A 20,687-nucleotide genomic window follows, 5' to 3' on the forward strand; every position below is an offset into this window, starting at 1 on the left:
AAGATTTCTTTTTTTTTGTGAAGAAATGTTTAGAATTAAGTTCATGAATCCAGATGGATCTCTATTACAATCCCCAAAGAGGGCACTTTAAGTTGATGATTACTTCTATGTGTAGAAATCTTTATTTATAATTGAATGATTTGTGTATATTTCAACAAGTTTTTAGTTATTTTTATGTCTTTTTTTCCAAATAGTTCAAGAAAGACCACTACAGATGAGCAATATTTTGCACTGTTATACAATTTAATAAATCAGAAACTGATGACATAGTGCTGTATTTTACTTCTTTATCATTTTTTTTTTCCAACCAAAAATGCTTTGCTCTGATTAGGGGGTACTTGAATTAAAAAATGTTCACAGGGGGTACATCCATGAAAAAAGGTTGACAACCACTGGGTTAATGGGTTATACTTGTATATCGCTATTCTTTTTTTCAAGGCTTTGACAGTATTTCCACATTCACCTATTCATACACTGATTGCAGGAGCTGCCATGCAATGCCCTAAACACCTTAATCAGGAGCAAGCGTGAAGTGTCTAGCTGAAGGACACAGCAGATGTGACTATGACAGCGGAAGCTGGGGATCGAAGCAGCAACCCTGTAGTTGCTTTTTTTTGACATAAAAACAGGGTTTTCTCTGACAAAAATGGCAGAACAGATTTAAATGATATTAATAATAATAATAATAATATTGACATATTTGAAGTTGATCCAGAGCCTAAACTATTGAATAATAAAAAATAAAATAATATATTACTTATTTGGTTTTAAAAAACGAAAAATATTAAAATGGGCCACCCATGCTTTAAATTTTAAGCCTGCGGTCCTGAATGGAAATAAGTTTGGACACCCCTAAACTAGAATCACCTGACATGAAGTTCCATTTCATAGTATTCAATAATCCCAATGCTTATAGTACCTATCCAGGTGACAAGGAGGGTCTCTGGTCAGATATTGAAGGGGGGCTCCACCAGCAGAGAGGGCAGAGCGTCAGAGATCCCACTTCCTCCTTTGCTTGTCACTCAAACATGCCCCTGGAGGAGACAAAAGAGAAAAAGACACAAATGAAACAGATGCAGTGTGCTAATTGTCTATCAGTTGCTGTCCCAGTCTTCTTACAAGGAGGGCCTGAACAGTGAACTATTGTGAAAGATCACATTTGCTATCAAACTGGATCTTTTATTTTGTAGTATTAAGTCAAGTCTTAAATCTTGTCCATCCATCCATCCATCCTTTTCTACCGCTTGTCCCTTTTGTTGTCGTGGGGAGTGCTGGAGCCTATCTCAGCTGCATTCGGGCGGAAGGTGGCGTACACCCTGGACAAGTCGTGTAATTTACGGATTGATCAAAGCACTTATACAATTAAGTGCACATAAATACGGCAATTTAGTGTTGTCAGCTACAGACGTGGAAGCTGTAAGTTTGATGATTTTATTTTCTTACAGCGACTAGGCTACCCCATGAGTGTGAAAATCATTTTAGTCCAGGGGCCGCGTGCGAGACAATGCGCCACGTTTAGTTACATTAAGGGGAAAACCTAAACACTAAATGGATATTAACATTTGTCCACTAACTGTGCTGACTTATGACTATTTATATATATTTTTGTATATTAAAAAAAAAAAAGTATAAAACAAAAATCACAACATTTGTACATTTCCTAGGGGTGAAACGGTACACAAAAATTTCGGCTCGGTACGTACCTCGGTTAAGAGGTCACGGTTCAGTTCATTTTCGATACAGTAAGAAAACAACAAAATATACATTTTTGGGTTATTTATTTACCAAATTTGCAAAATCTTCCACCAAAAATATTTTTCTTAGTGGCATATTTGATGTGAAGTATTGGGAACCTTGGATAGGTCAATAATTCATAATAACATTGATTTTGATTCAATATTATGTTTTGAGCGATGACAGTTTGAAAGAAAAAAAAAACAGCTTTGTTATAATTAGTCAACTTGCAACTTTTTCTACATTACATTTAGCCTTTAAACTTTTTTATATCACTTTTGTTAATGTTTTTGTTCATTCATAATAGTATTTTTAAAATGTGCCGTGGGTCTTTAAAACATTGTTTCTCAAATGGGGGTACACGTACCCCTGGGGGTACTTGAAGGTATGCCAAGGGGTATGTGATCCATCCATCCATTTTCTACCACTTATTCTTTTTGGGGTTGCTGGTGCCTATCTCAGCTACAATCGGGCGGAAGGCGTTGTACACCCTGGACAAGTCGCCACCTCATCGAATGGCCAATACAGATAGACAGACAACATTCACACTTACATTCACACACTAGGGACCATTTAGTATGTGATTTTTTTTTATATACTAAAAATAGCAACAATTCAAAAATCCTTTATAAATGTATTTACTGAATAATACTTCAACAAAATATGAATGTAAGTTCATAAACTGTGAAAAGAAATGCAACAATGCAATGTTCAGTGTTTTTTTAACTTGCATTGCTCAAAAAACAATCAATGTTGTTATGAATTATTGAGCCATTAAAGGGTCCAATTATTTCACATCAAATATTCCACTTCGAATTTTTAGGGGGAATTGGTAAATGGGTTAATGCAGTGGTTCTCAAATGGGGGTACTTGAAGGCATGCCAAGAGGTACGTGAGATTTTTTTTAAATATTCTATAAATAGCAACAATTCAGAAATACTTTATAAATATATTTATTGAATAATAATTCAACAAAATATGAATTTGAGTTCATAAACTGTGAAAAAAAAATACAGCAATGCAATCTTCAGTGTTGACAGCTAGATTTTTTGTGGACATGTTCCATAAATACTGATGTTAAAGATTTATTTTTTTGTTAAGAAATGTTTAGAATTAAGTTCATGAATCCAGATAGATCTCTATTAAATCCCCAAAGAGGGCACTTTAAGTTGATGATTACTTCTATGTGTAGAAATATGACTTGTTTATTTTTCAACAACTTTTTAGTTATTTTATATCTTTTTTTCCAAATAGTGCAAAATATTGCTCATTTGTAGTGGTCTTTCTTGAACTGTTATACGATTTAATAAATCAGAAACTTATGACATAGTGCTGTATTTTACTTCTTTATCACTTTTTGTCAACCAAAAATGCTTTGCTCTGATTAGGGGGTACTTGAATTAAAAAAAGGTTCACGGGGGTATAACACTGAAAAAAGGTTGAGAACCACTGCTTTGAACCATTAGCTGTGGGCCACAAATGGCTTTCGGGGCACACTTTTTACACCCCTGCTTTAGATAATAAAAAATAAAATCTGATAAATCTATGGGTAAAAAGCAGAACCTGGCGACGCATGCGCATTCATCATAACTCTCTTGCTCTCTCTGTCTCTGCCGCTCCGTCAGGAATGCTGCTGCATTCACAATTTGTTTTCTTAACCCTGAACGTACATTGAAAATACACGCAACCCTGACTTAAAATTTGACATTTGAGGCATTTAAGAAACTCCACCCGGACAGCACCGCAAAAGAGGACATATCCGGTGAAAAGAGGAGGTATGGTCAGTCTATCGTAGCCCGGTCCCTGCTAGCATGCCGTGTGTTGCCTTGGTGTGTATTGTTTACACAACGTGCGGTACGCTAGTTAATATGTGCTTGTGGAAACTCTTTTGGTCCACCTCCGAACCAAACAGGTTCAATAAAAATACACCCCTAACATTTCCTGATCAAATGGTTGAAAATGGTTGGATTGCTGGATAATAAGGCTGCCTGCTTAGTGCTCAAGCAAACTTACCTGTTTGCGTGCACTGTGCCTCGCCATGAGTATACTGGACTAATACAAAGTAAAATCCCACAAGTCAGTGGTGAGTATATCCTGTCTGATTTAGTGTGCAAACAAGCAATTTGGGAGGGGGAGAGCGACGGGGGGTGAGGGTGTGTGTCGGTGGGGTGTACATGAGCTATCAGGTGCAGCCATCTTTTTCCACATAGGAAGCCAGCAGCTTATTGAACAAACAGTCCCACTGAAAATCTACAAGCCCCGTTTCCATATGAGTTGGGAAATTGTGTCAGATGTAAATATAAACGGAATACAATGATTTGCAAATCATTTTCAACCCATATTCAATTGAATATGCTACAAAGATAATATATTTGATGTTCAAACTGATAAACATTTTTTTTTTTTGCAAATAATCATTAACTTTAGAATTTGATGCCAGCAACACGTAACAAAGAAGTTGGGAAAGGTGGCAATAAATACTGATAAAGTTGAGGAATGCTCATCAAACACTTATTTGGAACATCCCACAGGTGTGCAGGCTAATTGGGAACAGGTGGGTGCCATGATTGGGTATAAAAACAGCTTCCCAAAAAATGCTCAGTCTTTCACAAGAAAGGATGGGCAAGGTACACCCTTTTGTCAACAACTGGGTGAGCAAATAGTCAAACAGTTTAAGAACAACGTTTCTCAAAGTGCAATTGCAAGAAATTTAGGGATTTCAACATATACGACCCATATCATCATCAAAAGGTTCAGAGAAATCACTCTACCTAAGCAGCATGGCCGGAAACCAACATTGAATGACCATGACCTTCGATCCCTCAGATGGCACTGTATCAAAAACCGACATCTATCTCTACAGCAGGGGTGCCCACAATTCTTCTGCATTTCGAGCTACTTTTCAATTAACCAAGTCGAGGGGATCTACCTCATTCATTTATATTATTTATATGTTTTTATTTATGAAACATACATTTTTTGTTAACAGATTAAAAGTTTTTAATGTGAATGGAATAATGTTTATCAATCAATCAATCAATGTTTACTTATATAGCCCTAAATAACACATATAGAGTCCTTTCTTTCATGAAAACAAGAATATAAGTTGGAGTATTACCTGATTCTGATGACTTGCATTTATTGGAATCCGAATGCGAATAACGTTGGCATTTTCAAATGGAGGAGAACAAAAGTCCTCCTTTCTGTCCAATACCACATGAAAGGGGTGGGTTTTTGGCATTTTATTTGTCCAGCTTCCATACTCATTTTTATACACTTTACAAAAAATCCATTAGCTCCGTAGCTTGCTAGCTTGTGCACGCCAGCTCTCTGAGACTCTTATTTTGTTAGCGCAGGCAAGAGGAAGCAGCACTTTTATTGTGAAGATAGGAACTGTGCAGTCGGTCTTTAGAGTTTTGCCAGCAGGTACGTCGCGAATGTGTTGAAATAAAAAGTGTTTCTTGCCTTACTGTCTATCACTTTTTCTTAATAATGAGCTCGCAGCAGGCAGTGTCATCTCACAAGACCCTCAGGTGTCGTGAATGTCAATCAAGTGACGAAAGTGACGTCTTGGTGAAGATTGATGATCGCTAATTTTTAGGTCTTTTTTTTTTAAATGCCTTGCTGGCGATCGACTAACATCCTACACGATCGACCGGTAACACGCGATCGATGTAATGGGCACCCCTGCTCTAAAGGATATCACCACATCGGCTCAGTAACACTTCAGAAAACCACTGTCACTAAGTACACTTCGTCGCTACATCTGTAAGTGCAAGTTAAAGCTCTACTATGCGAAGCGAAAGCTATTTATCAACAACATCCAGAAACGCCGCCGGCTTCTCTATGCCCGAGATCATCTAAGATGGACTGATGCAAAGTGGAAAAGTGTTCTGTGGTCTGACGAATCCACATTTCAAATTGTTTTTGGAAATATTTGACATCCTGTCAACCGAACCAAAGGGGAAGCGAACCATCCAGACTGTTATAATGATAAATGGATTATAATTGTATAGCGCTTTTCTACCTTCAAGGTACTCAAAGCGCATTTGACACTACTTCCACATTCAACCATTCACACACACATTCACACTGTTGGAGGGAGCTGCCATGCAATGCGCCAACCAGCACCCATCAGGAGGAAGGGTGAAGTGTCTTGCTCAAGGACACAACGGACGTGACGAGGTTGGTACTAGGTGGGATTTGAACCAGGAACCCTCGCCTTGCGCACGGCCACTCTCCCACTGCACCACGCCGTCCCCAACGACGCAAAGTTCAAAAGCCAGCATCTATCATAGCATGGGGGTGCATTAGTGCCCAAGGCATGGGTAATTTACACATCTGTGAAGGCACCATTAATGCTAAAAGGTACATACAGGTTTTGGAACAACATATGCTGCCATCTAAGCGCCGTCTTTTTCATGGACGCCCCTGCTTATTTCAGCAAGACAATGCCAAGCCACATTCAGCACGTGTTACAACAGTGTGGCTTCGTAAAAAAAAAAAAAGATTGCGGGTACTTCCCTGGCCCGCCTGCAGTCCAGACCTGTCTCCCATCGAAAATGTGTGGCGCATTATGAAGCGTAAAATACAACAGCGGAGACCCCAGACTGTTGAACGACTGAAACACTACATAAAAAAAGAATGGGAAAGAATTCCACTTTCAAAGCTTCAGCAATTAGTTTCCTCAGTTCACAAACGTTTACTGAGTGTTGTTAAAATAAAAGGTGATGTAACACAGTGGTGAACATGCCCTTTCCCAACTACTTTGGCATGTGTTGCAGCCATAAAATTGTAAGTTAATTATTATTTGCAAAAAAAAAAAAAAAATATATATATATATATATACATATATATATATATATATATATATATATATATACATATATATATATATATATATACATATATATATATATATATATATATATATATATATATATATATATATATATATATATGAGTTTGAACATCAAATATCTTGTCTTTGTAGTGCATTCAATTAAATATGGGTTCATTGTATTCCGTTTATATTTACATCCAACACAATTTTCCAACTCATATGGAAATGGGGTTTGTACTTAACATTAGGGATGCAACGGTATTCTGAAAAAATTAAGGGCTGTTTGGTCCACACTGCACAACACAATACGCGGTTCTTGTGTGCATGTGTGCGTGTTTGTGTGTGTGCACAAGCGTGTCAGTCCAGGAAATCAAAAAGCCTTTCCAACGACAAAATGTCCAATCACCGATGTGCTTCTAACCCTTCAAATTGTTGTAGGTGGAGCCCAGAATAATAAAAAAAAAAGATTTATGCCCAGCACTAGCAAAAATGTAGAAAGACAGCATTTTGATTTTGATTTTACCCCTGCAGCTGCAATTTTGCCCACAATGCAGACTCATAGGCACAGAACGTCTATATGAGTTAACTATCCAGAAGGGGAGATAAAAAAACATACCTATTAATTAATCTGAATTAAATTAATCTGCAGAAAAAAAATGTATGTCTTTGCGTTGATTCAACTCTCCAGATATGGTTTAGTTTAGCTTATTATTTCTTGTCAGTGAACAACAAAATAAACAAACAGTTTTACATAAACAAACAGTTGTACATTCATAAATTGACAACGTTACAAACCGAAAAGGTTTAGGCTGAAGTTGAGCACTTATTTCGCCTAACCTTATAAACAATCTCAAATACAAGATGAGCTTAAGTTCCGAGAAATATGAAATTTACTTTACACAACATAAACACTGTTCAAATTTATACACAGTAAGCATTAGAGCATTATGCTCTACAAAAGTGTACATTTGTCAATGTTTTACTCCTTGCGTTAATCTGCTTTCTGTCCTTTAAGCACACTTCAGGTCAAATGTAACCATGCTGCACAGGGCTTGATGCGGGATGAAACGCGATGACGAAGCAGGAGGGTGGAGAGATTGACAAATTAGAGCTGCTCATTTCCCGAGATTAATCTGCTATTTTTGAAAAATCCACAGAGAATGAAGATGAGAGGGAATGTGACTCAGTGGGCATGTGTGAATGTGTGTGTGTTAGTCCTTGGCCTACTTTAAATCCAAGTCATCATTCTGGCCTATCAGGGCTTGATTTTGCCAGACTGTGTGTGTTATATTACAAGAAGCATGATATCATAAATCTCTTCCTGCCAGCCCACACAATCACTGCATTAGTGATGGTTATGGTGCAGTGCAGGTGTGTTTCAGAATGCCACCAAGGGAGTCTTGCCTGTCCCCCTTTCAGCTGAGTCACGATCCTCCAATAACTCCTACTCTTTATTTCATCTCCATCGGATATATTTTGTCATTGTTACTCTTTTTTTTACACACTTCCACAAAGCTTGAGTGGCAGAATTGTGAAACAGTTGTAAATTGGACATGCAAGAGCCCCTATAAATAATTAGCACAAACACACACACACACACACACACACACACACTGCAGCGTAAATAGCATAGCAGCTCTATCACTGTCTGCGGATCAAACGGTCTGCTCGCCGTCTGTCCGATGCTGCAGTGCTGTGTGTTAAGAAGGGAAAGAAAATCAATAACAAAGGGGAAAACAATAAGAGTGACACATAGAGGATGAGCACACAAACTCTATACACATGATACTGCAATAATGAAAAAACATCTTTACACACCACAGGGTTTCCACCAGTGTAATGAAACCTAAGCAGCCCATCTGGCTTAGGCTGGCTGCCAAGCAGGCCAAAGCATCTGGGAGTGAGATGAAAACAAAATGTATTTCTCTGATGTTTGTCCAAACTAACCTCCGAAATGCCCACAGAACAGGTTGTGTGTAGAATGTTAGTAAGTGCAAATCAGAGATCAACCGATATTTTCATTTCAGCGCCAATACCAACACCCATTATTGGTAGTCGAGGAGGTTGATAACTGATATTTGGAGGCGATATTAATTTACAGCAAAAGTTAGCTAAACATGAATAGTATACATCAGTAAACAGCTGGACAAGGCTTTAAGTTTTTTTTTTTTTTGTTTTTTTTAAACGTTGGACAAGTAGTGATTAGCGAAATGTTTGTGTCTACTAAAAGGCATGTAAACTTGATAGCCCATGCAGTTGATCTGCTACACCTGTGCAAAGTGGATTGCCTCTGCTAAATTAGCAGAATAAGATGTGTAATTCATTTTGCGTCTCTTGTCTTTAATATGTGCAATATATATGCTGATTAGAAAAACGCCCACAATAATGGGAGGACAAAATGCAACTATAATTATAAAGCACGCGCAAAGGTAATATCAACATCCACCACCGCTTTGCTAGCAATATTTAGCATTTTTCAGCACGTCTGAAAAGTACGTGCAAACTGACAAGTTACACGCACAGCTGCAGGATTGCAAAGACAGATAAGGAACACAATCCTCCATCCTATGTGTGTATGTCAACATATTTGCCTGGTTCGACAGTAAAAAAACATATTAGACATGTTATCCATCCATCCATCCATTTTCTACCGCTTATTCCCTTTGGGGTTTCAGGGGGCGCTAGTGCCTATCTCAGCTACAATCGGGCGTAAGGCGGGGTACACCCTGGACAAGTCGCCGCCTCATTGCAGGGCAGAGATGTTATCTATACAGCAAAATTCTCTTGTAAATTTGTAGACGCATACTTGGTGAGTTGAAGGTCTGATTATCCATCCATCCATCCATCCATCCATTTTCTACCGCTTATTCCCATTAGGGTCGCGGGTGGTGCTGGTGCCTATCTCAGCTACAGTCGGGCAGAAGGCGGGGGTACACCCTGGACACGTCGCCACCTCAGCACGGGCCCAACACAGATAGACAGACAACATTCACATTCACATTCACATTCACACACTAGGGCCAAATTAGTATTCCCAATCAACCCATCCCCAGGTGCATGTTTTTGGAGGTGGGAAGAAGCGGGAGTACCCGGAGGGAACCTCCGTCACGGGGAGGACATGCAAACTCCACACAGAAAGAACCCGAACCCGGTTTTGAACCCAGGACTACTCAGGACCTTCGTATTGTGAGGCAGACGCACTAACCCCTCTTCCACCGGCTGATTAAAACAAATTAATTGATTTAACGGCATTTGTTTATTCATTTAGAATATATATTAACAACAAATCCCTATATGAAGAAGAAATATTGAAGTGTGGATTTCTTTGTCTCTTCCGCACAGTAAGTTCAGCTCCTCTCTCATGAGCATCCCCATCTGCAGCTCACAAAAAAAGTGGGTTTCATTGTAAAAAGCCCATAAAAAATGGTACATGTCTGCTGGTTTGAAAACACAGCCAAACGCCACGGGTAGCAGCATGATAACATGGATATGCAGTAAATGATCCAGTATCTCCATGATGAAACCTGTGCAGTGCACGCAAAAACCTCTTTTAAAAAAGGCGTTCTGCAGCAGTTATAGCACGTGCAATGTTAGTCGATCGCACGCAACATGCCTCCTAAAAGTAAACGCAATTGTTTAGCATGTTGTAGTTAAATCTTAGTACTGTCTCCGCCTGCTGCCATCTTGTGTTTTTTTTGTTCAGTTTGCCTTTGTTGGTGCAGCAGACCTGGCTCTTATTGTTTGTCTTCTTCCTAGAGTTCCTGTGTTTCCCTGTGGGCGGAGTGTTGAGATGTGCACAGCTGTGTCCAATCTTCCCGACACTATTCAAGCAGCACCTTAACAGCTGGATGGCACTCAGCAATTCCACTCCTTGACTCTTATCGTATGAAGATTCCTATGCTCCTTGTATTTTTGCTACGTACCATCTTGGCTATTTCCAGTGCCATCCAGCTTGGCAAGTACGTTGATAGTTTGCACGTCTTGCAACTCCGACCCAAGTTTAGTTAGTTTGTATATTAGCTTTTGTTCGTTTTGTCACGGTGCTCTTTTTGTGTTCTCTTTTTTCGCACCGTCGCTTTTTGTTATATTCTATTTTTGGATCATTGTTGTGATTGCTTTTTTTGTTAGGTAAATAACTACTCACAAATCTATCTGCATCCTTGGGTTCCTCTGTTCCACATTTAATTGAACTGTGACAGAATTGCCGAGTCTATTATGGAACCCGCAGATGAGAATCGTATTCAGCTGGCCCTCAGGGCTCATAGCCAGCAAATCAGTGATCACGAACAAGCTTTGTCAAACCTGACAACACTTGTGCAGGAGATGCATACATGCTGTCTGTCCCTCACCCGCTCCCAGGCTCAGAGGCTCCTCAACTTGCAGCTTCTTCTTACCCTGTGGCCTCGACGTTGGGTTTTTCTCCCCGGGAGCCCAGCATACCACATTCGCCCAGGTATGAGGGGGACTTTGGACAATGAAGACTTTTTTTTATATCAATGCTCTTTAGTTTTTGCACAGCAGCCTCACACATATACAACAGACTCCGCCCGTGTGGCGTATATACTGAGTTTACTGGCTGGAAGAGCAGCACGCTGGGCTATGGAGGTGTGTGAGAGCAAACCCGGACTTTGTTCCAGCCTACCCCTGTTTTCTGCTGAGCTGCGCAGCGTCTTTGATCACCCAGTGAGGGAACGAGAGGCAGGCGGCCGCCTTCTCACTACATGCCAGGGGTCGTCCTCTATAGCGGACCATTCAATCTCCTTCCGGATCCTGGCGGCGGAGAGTGGCTGGGGAGAGAGAGCATTACGGGGAATATTTTTGGCTAGTCTTAGCCCCCGTATCCAAGACGAGCTGGCTGCCCGCTCATCTCGCTCTCAATCCGATTGGACAACCGCCTATGAGAGCGACACGCCCCGAAGGGGAGGGAACCTCCGTCCACCAGATTGCAGTCAACTACCAGGTACACACAATCTACGTCCAGGCCTCAGGTGTGGTCGCTTCCGCCTTCTGACTGCAGTGCCCCGCAGGAAGGGCCAGAGGGAGCCATACCTATGCAGCAGGGTGGCAGCTGCCTGTCATCAGCAGAGAGGAGTCGTCGGCTGAGGTTGCAGCTATGCCTGTACTGCGGAGCTGCAGGCCACGTCGTCGGTCGCTGTCCTGCGCGTCCCACTGGGGGCCGTTCCGCTTACACCGGAGATCTTCCACGGGGGAGTTTGCCATCTTCGCCGCCTGCTCCTGAGGCAACGTCTGCATCTTCTACGGTGGGAAATCTTCAAGTAGAAGATACTCTGTCATGGGGTGGGGGTTACTTGTCCTATTAAGGCACTAATTGACTCAGGGGCTGATAAAAACATTATTGACAGTGGGCTTGTGGAGTCTTTGAATATTCCTTCTGTGTGTATTGAACGTATTAAGAATGCTAGCTGACTTGACGGGCATCACCTGGCTAATATTACTCATCAAACACGCCACATCCCTCCTTATTTCTGGTAATCACCGTGAAGAGGTTAATTTTTTGATAATGTTTTCTCGTTCAGCACCCGTAGTTCTTGGACTTCCATCACAGTCCCAGTATAGACTGGACCACACTTAAAATCACTAATTGGAGTATTTTCTGTCATAGTCACTGTTTGCGCTTTGCTTCGTCTCCCACTAAACCTGTCTTTCTTCCGAGTCTTCAGCCCCCTGAGCTTTCATTGATTCCTGACGAATATCACTCCCTTAGTGATGTTTTTTGTAAAGACCGGGCTACGTCGCTACCCCCCCACCGCCCGTATGACTGTCCTGTTGACCTCCTCCCAGGTTCTCCTTTACCTTCTTCGCGGCTTTATAATATTTCGTGCCCCGAACAGCAGGCTATGAAGGAATACATCTCCTCTTCTCTCGCCGCCGGTCACATTCGTCCCTCTTCCGCTCCTGTGGCGGCAGGGTTTTTCTTTGTTAAGAAGAAGGATGGTGGGTTGCGACCGTGTATAGACTACCGAGCCCTTAACAAAATTACAATTAAGAATAAATACCCCCTCCACTGCTAGAATCTTCATTTGCTCCGCTGCATGGGGCGGTAGTATTTACAAAATTGGACCTAAGTAACGCGTATCATCTCGTGCGCATTTGCAAAGGCGATGAATGGAATTTTAACACACCGCTTGGCTATTTCGAATATTGGGTCATGCTATTCGGTCTCACAAATGCTCCTGGTGTTTTTCAATGTTTAATTAATGATGTACTCCGTGACATGATAGGCCGTTTTGTGGTAGTCTACTTGGATGACACACTTATATTTTCACGCTCCATTGAATTACACCATCAGCATGTCCGTTTGGTCTTGCAGAGACTTTTGGAGAATCGTTTATTTGTCAAGCCCCAAAAGTGCACTTTTCATTCGCCCACAGTGTCGTTTTTGGGATTGATTGTTGAGAGGGGGCAGGTTAAGCCGGCTAAGGTCCAAGCAGTTGTAAACTGGCTAACACCGTCTTCCAGGAAGCTGCTGCAGAGGTTTCTTGGGTTTGCTCATTTTTACCGGAATTTTATTAGAAACTTCAGTAAAGTAGCTCAACCGTTAAATAAATTAACGTCCTCTAAGGTTCTTTTTGTGTGGTCTTCGGAGGCTGACCAGGCTTTTCGACGCCTTAAATGCCTTTTTACCTCCGCTACTGTGTTAGTCCATGCTAATCCTGATCTCCCCTTTCTTCTTGAGGTGTACGCATCGGACACCAGGGTAGGGGCTGTTTTGTCCCAGCATTCCAGTTCCGATCAGAAATTGGACCCCTGCGCCTTCTTCTCCAAACGCCTTTCCCCTGCGGAGAGGAACTATGATATCGAGAACCGAGAGCTTCTGGCAGTGATCCTCGCCCTTCAAGAATGGAGGCACCGGCTGGAGGGTGCCAAACACCCTTTCATCGTTTACACGGATCATCGAAACCTAGCCTACCTCCGCTCTGCTCAACGTCTCAATCCCCGCCAGGCCCGGTGGTCCCTCTTCCTCACAAGTTTCGACTTCTGTATCACTTTTTGCCCGGTCTCACTCAATGGGAGGCCTGATGCCTTGTCGAGGATTTTCTCTCCTCCTACAATAGACACTGCCCCAGAGACTATCCTTCCTCAGTCCCGGATCCTTGGCGCAGTACAGTGGGAGGCGGAGAGATGTGTGTCAGAGGCTATCAAGGACTCCCCATCCCCTGCTGGATGTCCTCCTGGCCGCCTTTTTGTGCCAAGAACTCTACGTCCAGAGGTCTTGTCTTGGGCTCACACCTCCAAGATTGCCTGCCATCCAGGTGCCAGTCGGACGGAGTTCCTGCTCACACAGTGTTTCTGGTGGCGTACCATTCACACCGACACTAAGAGGTTTGTGGCTGCATGCCCTGTCTGCACCAGGAGCAAGGCTTCCTATCAAGCTCCTGCGGGGTTGCTGCAGCCCTTTCCCATCCCCTCTCGTCCATGGTAGCACATCGCTCTGGACTTTGTCAAAGGTCTAACCCTCTCCAGGGGTTTTTCTGTCATCCTCACAATAGTACACAGATTCTCTAAATTCAGCAACTTTGTCCCCCTTCGCAGACTTCCCTTCTCCCTGGAGCCCGCCAAGCTTCTGGTCACTCATGTGGTCCGACTTCACGGGATCCTCATGGATGTGGTGTCAGACAGAGGTCCTCAATTTGCATCCGCTACATGGAGATCCTTCTGCAACTTGTTAGGTCCCACTGTCAGCATGTCATCAGGGTACCACCTACAATCTAATGGACAGTCGGAAAGAGCCAACCAGGACTTAGGGGCGGCCCTGAGATGTGTTTGTCACCAGCATCCATCACTGTGGTCTACCTATCTCCCAGGGGTGGGGTATGCTCTTAACACCCTCATCTGTTCATCTACTGGTCTGTGTCCTTTTCATGTGGTACATGGTTTTCAACCTCCCATCTTCTCCTCTCAAGAAGTCGAGTCTACTGTCCCCTCTGTGACTGCCTTCCTGGTCCGTGTGCACCGTGTGTGGCGTGATACCCATGCCGCTTTGTCTCGCACGGCCAATCCGAACCAGATCATGGCAAATGGCCATCGCAGACCAGCTCCCGACGACAAACCCGGCCAGAAGGTTTGGCTATCATCAAAAGACATTACACTGCCAGGAGAGTCTAAGAAACTGGCACCTAGATTCATCGGACCATACGAGGTGAAGCAGATGATCTCTCCCGTCACAGCTCGACTAAAGGTACCCAAGTCTTTCAAGTCTTATCCGGTCTACCATGTCTCCTGCCTGAAGCCCGTTGAGTCAAACGACCTTAGCCCTCCACCAGTGTCTCCCCCAGCTCCTCGGCAGGTGGAGGGCCATCCAGCCTTTACTATCAACACCATTCTGGACGCAAGGAGGCGGGGCAGAGGGGTGCAATTTCTGATCGACTGGAAGGGTTGATGAATCACTAATTTCTGATTTTTATCATAGATTTCCCGGAAAACCAGGAGGTCCGCCAGGTGGCGTCCGTTGATGGGGGGGAGATACTGTCACCGCCTGCTGCCATCTTGTGGTTTGTGTGTTCAGTTTGCCTTTGTTGGTGCAGCAGACCTGGCTCTTATTGTTTGTCTTCTTCCTAGAGTTCCTGTGTTTCCCTGTGGGCGGAGTTGTGAGACGCGCACAGCTGTGTCCAATCTTCCCGACACTATTTAAGCAGGACCTTGACAGCTGGATGGCATCCATCCATCATCTTCCGCTTATCCGAGGTCGGGTCGCGGGGGCACCAGCCTAAGCAGGGAAACCCAGACTTCCCTCTCCCCAGCCACTTCGTCTAGCTCTTCCCGGGGGATCCCGAGGCGTTCCCAGGCCAGCCGGGAGACATAGTATTCCCAACGTGTCCTGGGTCTTCCCCGTGGCCTCCTACCGGTTGGACGGGCCCTAAACACCTCCCTAGGGAGGCGTTCGGGTGGCATCCTGACCAGATGCCCGAACCACCTCATCTGGCTCCTCTTGATGTGAAGGAGCAGCGGCTTTACTTTGAGTTCCTCCCGGATGGCAGAGCTTCTTACCCTATCTCTAAGGGAGAGCCCCGCCACACGGCGGAGGAAACTCATTTCGGCCGCTTGTACCCGTGATGTTATCCTTTCGGTCATGACCCAAAGCTCATGACCATAGATGAGGATGGGAACGTAGATCGACCGGTAAATTGAGAGTTTTGCCTTCCGGCTCAGCTCCTTCTTCACCACAACGGATCGGTACAACGTCCGCATTACTGAAGACGCCGCACCGATCCGCCTGCCGATCTCACGATCCACAGCTGGCTGGCACTCGGCAATTCCACTCCTTGACTGTGATCGTATGAAGACTCCTATGCTCCTTGTATTTTTGCTACGTACCATCTTGGCTATTTCCAGTGCCATCCTGCTTGGTAAGTACGTTGATGTTTGCACGTCTTGCAACTCCGACCCAAGTTCAGTTAGTTTGTATATTAACTTTTGTTCTTTTTGTTACAGTCCTTTTTTGTGTTCTCTTTTTTTGCACCGTCACTTTTTGTTATATTCTATTTTTGGATCATTGTTGTGATTGCTTCTTTTGTTAAGTAAAAAACTATTTACTCACAAATCCATCTGCATCCTTGGGTTCCTCTGTTCCACATTTAATTGAACTGTGACAAGTACAATCAGGCCCATAATGTTTTATGCGGTGCTAATGTTGTGGTTAATTTAGCACAAAAAAAACATCAATCACCTTTATTATGTGTGATTTATGCTGCGGGTCATGGGAGCATCAAAATTTGCAATTTAAAATATGGGAAATTTCCTGGAAAAATTGGTCAAAATATGGGATTTCCCTGAATCACAATATCACCATCTACTCCATTTTATAGCAGTCAATAGATTTAAAAAATTCTAAGGGTTCCTCAACATTGTAAGGTTTCCTTGTGAGGAACACTGAAATATTACAAACATATAAATAAAACCATAGCTGGTCTCTTTTTACATAGCTTATAGTGAAGGCATTTTTTAAGTTGGCTGAAATAATTTCTTCCTCGATATTCTCCACTTCACTGAATATTTTTTTGGCGATGAGGGGGCGACTTGTCCAGGGTGTACTCCGCCTTCCGCCCGATTGTAGCTGAGATAGGCACCAGCGCCCCCCGCGACCCCAAAGGGAATAAGCGGGAGAAATTTGGATGGATGGATAGAGGTGGCGACTTGTCCAGGGTGTACACCGCCTACCGCCAGAATGCAGCTTAGATAGGCTCCAGGGACCCCCCCGCGACCTTGAAAGGGACAAGCGGTAGAAAATGGATGGATGGATGAATTTTTTTTTTAAATACGGAATACTGACATCTTATGTGTGTATATTTTATCTGCTGATGTAATTGCTGTTTAGCAGTTGTAATACCGATGTACATCAAAATTGCTCAAACAAGAATCGAAAAAGACTGATATTAACAAAAAACATACTGAATCATGCAGTTAAATACCCAAAATAATGGCCTCTTCCCATGCAAACACAGGTTTTCTGTGGTTACTCAGTTGTTTCCAGTTGATTCCCCTATGTAAGTAGCTAACACATGATCTGATTTCAGTCCCAAGATGCTATATGGTGGCTACCCACTGCTCTTCAGGGACTAGTTAAATGCAAATGACAAATAAAGTACCTTAAAAAAAATCATGTTTAACTAAGTGACAAGAAAGGAACCAAGAAAGAGGGTGCAACTGTGTGACCAAGATGCTAGGTTCTCTTACACCCACCCCAGCTCAATGTGGCTACAGAAGACAAACTATTCTCCCAAAAAGACCTCCTTCCATTTAGTCTGGATCCACGTCATTTCTGTCCTACACCCAAAAGGCCAACAATTGAGAGACACTAACAAACTGGACGGGTGATAAAACAATTCAACTCTTCACTTGCAAAAAATGGTGACAGGGTATAATCATATCTGTACAATACTGTGTAAGGTAGAATTAGCCTGATATAAATTGATGGCACAAGCAATGGTCAATAAAGTTTGAAGGGAAAAAAGGAGGGAGTGTTAGTCAAGATGTACTATCCAGCCTTGACAATGACTCTGTAACTGTGTGACCAACCAGCCAGGGCCAAGCATTAAAATCAACAGTTCCACTCTATCTTTAGAGACAGAAAGAAGGGTGAGGAGCTGGAAAATATGACTGTAAAGGTCACCAAAGCTATAGTTCCATCCAGCCATACAATTAAATTCATTTCATGTCGGGAAAGGTTGATCAGTATAGGGGTGCCAGATAAAACTGTTCCAAATTCAAATCCTGATTCTTATGAATTACAATTCTAAAATGATTCAAAATGTTTTAAATATCCAGAAAGACATCTCCTCACTTGCGTTATAATTTATATAGCAAACAATGTATTGCGTGAATCAATTTAAATCAGGAAGTATGTTCAATTGAAAATCAATTCTGAATTAAACTGTCGCTCCAAAAATTGCAATCTAAATGAATCATGGGTTGTTGTAAGATCCACATTCTGACTGATCAGGGTTATGTTTTGACCACAGGGTGAGCGAGCTGGTTCTGCTACATACATGCAAGTATGACAAATCAAATAGCAGCATGGTGCGTGTGTAACTTGCCAATTAAGCAACCCGAGGGTCCCTGGTTCAAATCCCACCTAGTACCAACCTCGTCACGTCCGTTGTGTCCTGAGCAAGACACTTCACCCTTGCGCCTGATGGGTGCTGGTTGGCGCCTTGCATGGCAGCTCCCTCCATCAGTGTGTGAATGTGTGTGTGAATGGGTAAATGTGGAAGTAATGTCAAAGCGCTTTGAGTACCTTGAAGGTAGAAAAGCGCTATACAAGTACAACCCATTTATCATTTATATATATACATATATATACACATATATAAATTAATATATGGACATATATACGTCTATGTATATATATATATATATATATATATATATATACATACAAATATATATATATATATATATATATATATATATATATACATACAAATATATATACATATACATATATATACATATACATATATATACATACATATATATATACATATATACATACATATGCACATATATACATATACATATATATGTACATATATACATACATATATATGTACATATATATGTATGTATATATGTATATGTATGTATATATGTACATATACATATATATACATATATATGTATATATACATATATATACCTATATATTTATACATATATACATATATATATACACATGTATACATGTATATATATACACACACACATCTATATATACACACATATATATAATATACATATATATACAGGAGCTGGTCGTATTATTAGAATATCATGAAAAAGTTGATTTATTTCATTAATTCCATTTATTAAGTCAAACTTGTAGAATGTATACATTAATTCCAAACAGACCGATACATTTCAAATGTTTTTTGCCAAAAAGGAGATGATTAAAGCTGACAACCAATGAAAACTCTAAATTCAACATCTCAGAAAATTAGAATATGGTGAAAAGGTCAGATATTGAAGACACCTGGTGCCACACTCTAATTAGCTACCTAACTCAAAACACCTGGAAAAGCCTTTAAATGGTCTCTCGTTTTGATTCTGTATGACACACAATTATGGGGAAGACTGCTGACTTGACAACTGTCCAAAAGATGACCATTGATACTTTAAAGAAGGAGGGCAATACACAAAAGGTCATTGCCAAAGATGTTGGATGTTCCCAGAGCTCTGTGTCCAAGCACATTAATAAAGGGGCGAAGGGAAGACAAAGATGTGGTAGAAAAAAGTGTACAAGCAAGAGGGATAACCGTGCCCTGGAGAGGATTGTCAAACAAAACCGATTAAAAAATGTGGGGGAGATCCACAAAGAGTGGACTGCAGCTGGAGTCAGTGCTTCAAGAACCACCACGCACAGACGTATGCAAGATATGGGCTTCAGCTGTCACATTCCTTGTTTAAAGCCACTCTTGAATAAGAGACATCGTCAAAAGCGTCTCGCCTGGGCTCAAGACAAAAAGGACAGGACTGCTGCTGAGTTGTCCAAAGTTATGTTTTCAGATGAAAGTAAATGTTGTATCTCCTTTGGAAATCAAGGTCCCTGAGTCTGGAAGAAGACAGGAGAGGCACAGAATCCACATTGCCTGAAGTCCAGTGTCAAATTTCCACAATCGGTAATGGTCTGTGGCGCCATGTCATCTGCTGGTGTTGGTCCACTGTGTTTCCTGAGGTCTAGGGTCAATGCAGCAGTCTACTAGGAAGTTTTAGAACACTTTATGCTGCCTGCCACGGACCAATTTTATGGAGGTGAAGATTTCATTTTCCAACATGACTTGGCACCTGCACACAGTGCCAAATCTACCAGTACCTGGTTTAAGTACAAACAGTACACAGAAGCAGTCCTGGGGTACATCAAACACTGCATAGACACTGTCACAGTGGACAAGCGCATCCGAGTCTACCCCAACAGGAAGCCCTGGATGACAAAAACAGTCCAGGGCTTACTCAAAGAGAGAGACAGTGCCTTCAAAGCGCAGGACCAGGCACTCTACAGTGCTGCCAGAGCCAATCCGAAGAGAGGCATCAGAGAGGCAAAAGCCGAACACAGGAGGAAAATGGAAGCCCACCTGCAGAGCAGCAACACCAAGGAGGTATGGAAAGGAATAAAAGACATGACCAACTTCAGACCCAGTAACCCTTCGGCTGACGGCGACGCCTCTCGAGCGGGGGAGTTAAACAGCTTCTTCGCCCGATTCGAGAGAAAAACACCTGCAGCCGTCACAACACTCCCACCCAACACCCACAGCAGCTGCATCCTTATACTGGAGGAGCATGAGGTGAGACGCACGCTGAAGGCAGTGAACCCGAGGAAGGCTACGGGCCCAGATGGAGTCCCGGGACAGGTATTAAGAGACTGTGCAGACCAGCTGGCCGGAGTATTTACGAAGATCTTCACCCAGTCCCTCTCCCAGGCCGTCATCCCATCATGCCTGAAGACCTCCACAATAATCCCGGTGCCAAAGAAGAACTCTGTCAGATGCCTGAATGACTACCGTCCAGTTGCATTTACACCTATAGCTATGAAGTGCTTCGAGAAGCTGGTACGGACCCATATCACCTCAGTCCTCCCTCCCGAGCTCGACCCACA

The 20,687-nt window shown here is 42.4% G+C and overlaps 1 protein-coding gene across 1 annotated transcript in view; it reads right to left on the reverse strand.

The window, feature by feature from the left end:
• The window catches only part of galnt1 (UDP-N-acetyl-alpha-D-galactosamine:polypeptide N-acetylgalactosaminyltransferase 1), a 148,000-nt gene that overhangs the window by 70,731 nt on the left and 56,582 nt on the right, over positions 1-20,687 (reverse strand). Inside the window, exon 2 of the mRNA XM_061915712.1 lies at positions 920-1,034. The gene's annotated coding sequence lies outside the window, so the exon portion shown is untranslated. The remainder of the gene's footprint in view (positions 1-919; positions 1,035-20,687) is intronic.

Source organism: Nerophis ophidion, linkage group LG11 (genome assembly GCF_033978795.1).
Source record: "Nerophis ophidion isolate RoL-2023_Sa linkage group LG11, RoL_Noph_v1.0, whole genome shotgun sequence".
NCBI lineage: Eukaryota > Metazoa > Chordata > Actinopteri > Syngnathiformes > Syngnathidae > Nerophis > Nerophis ophidion.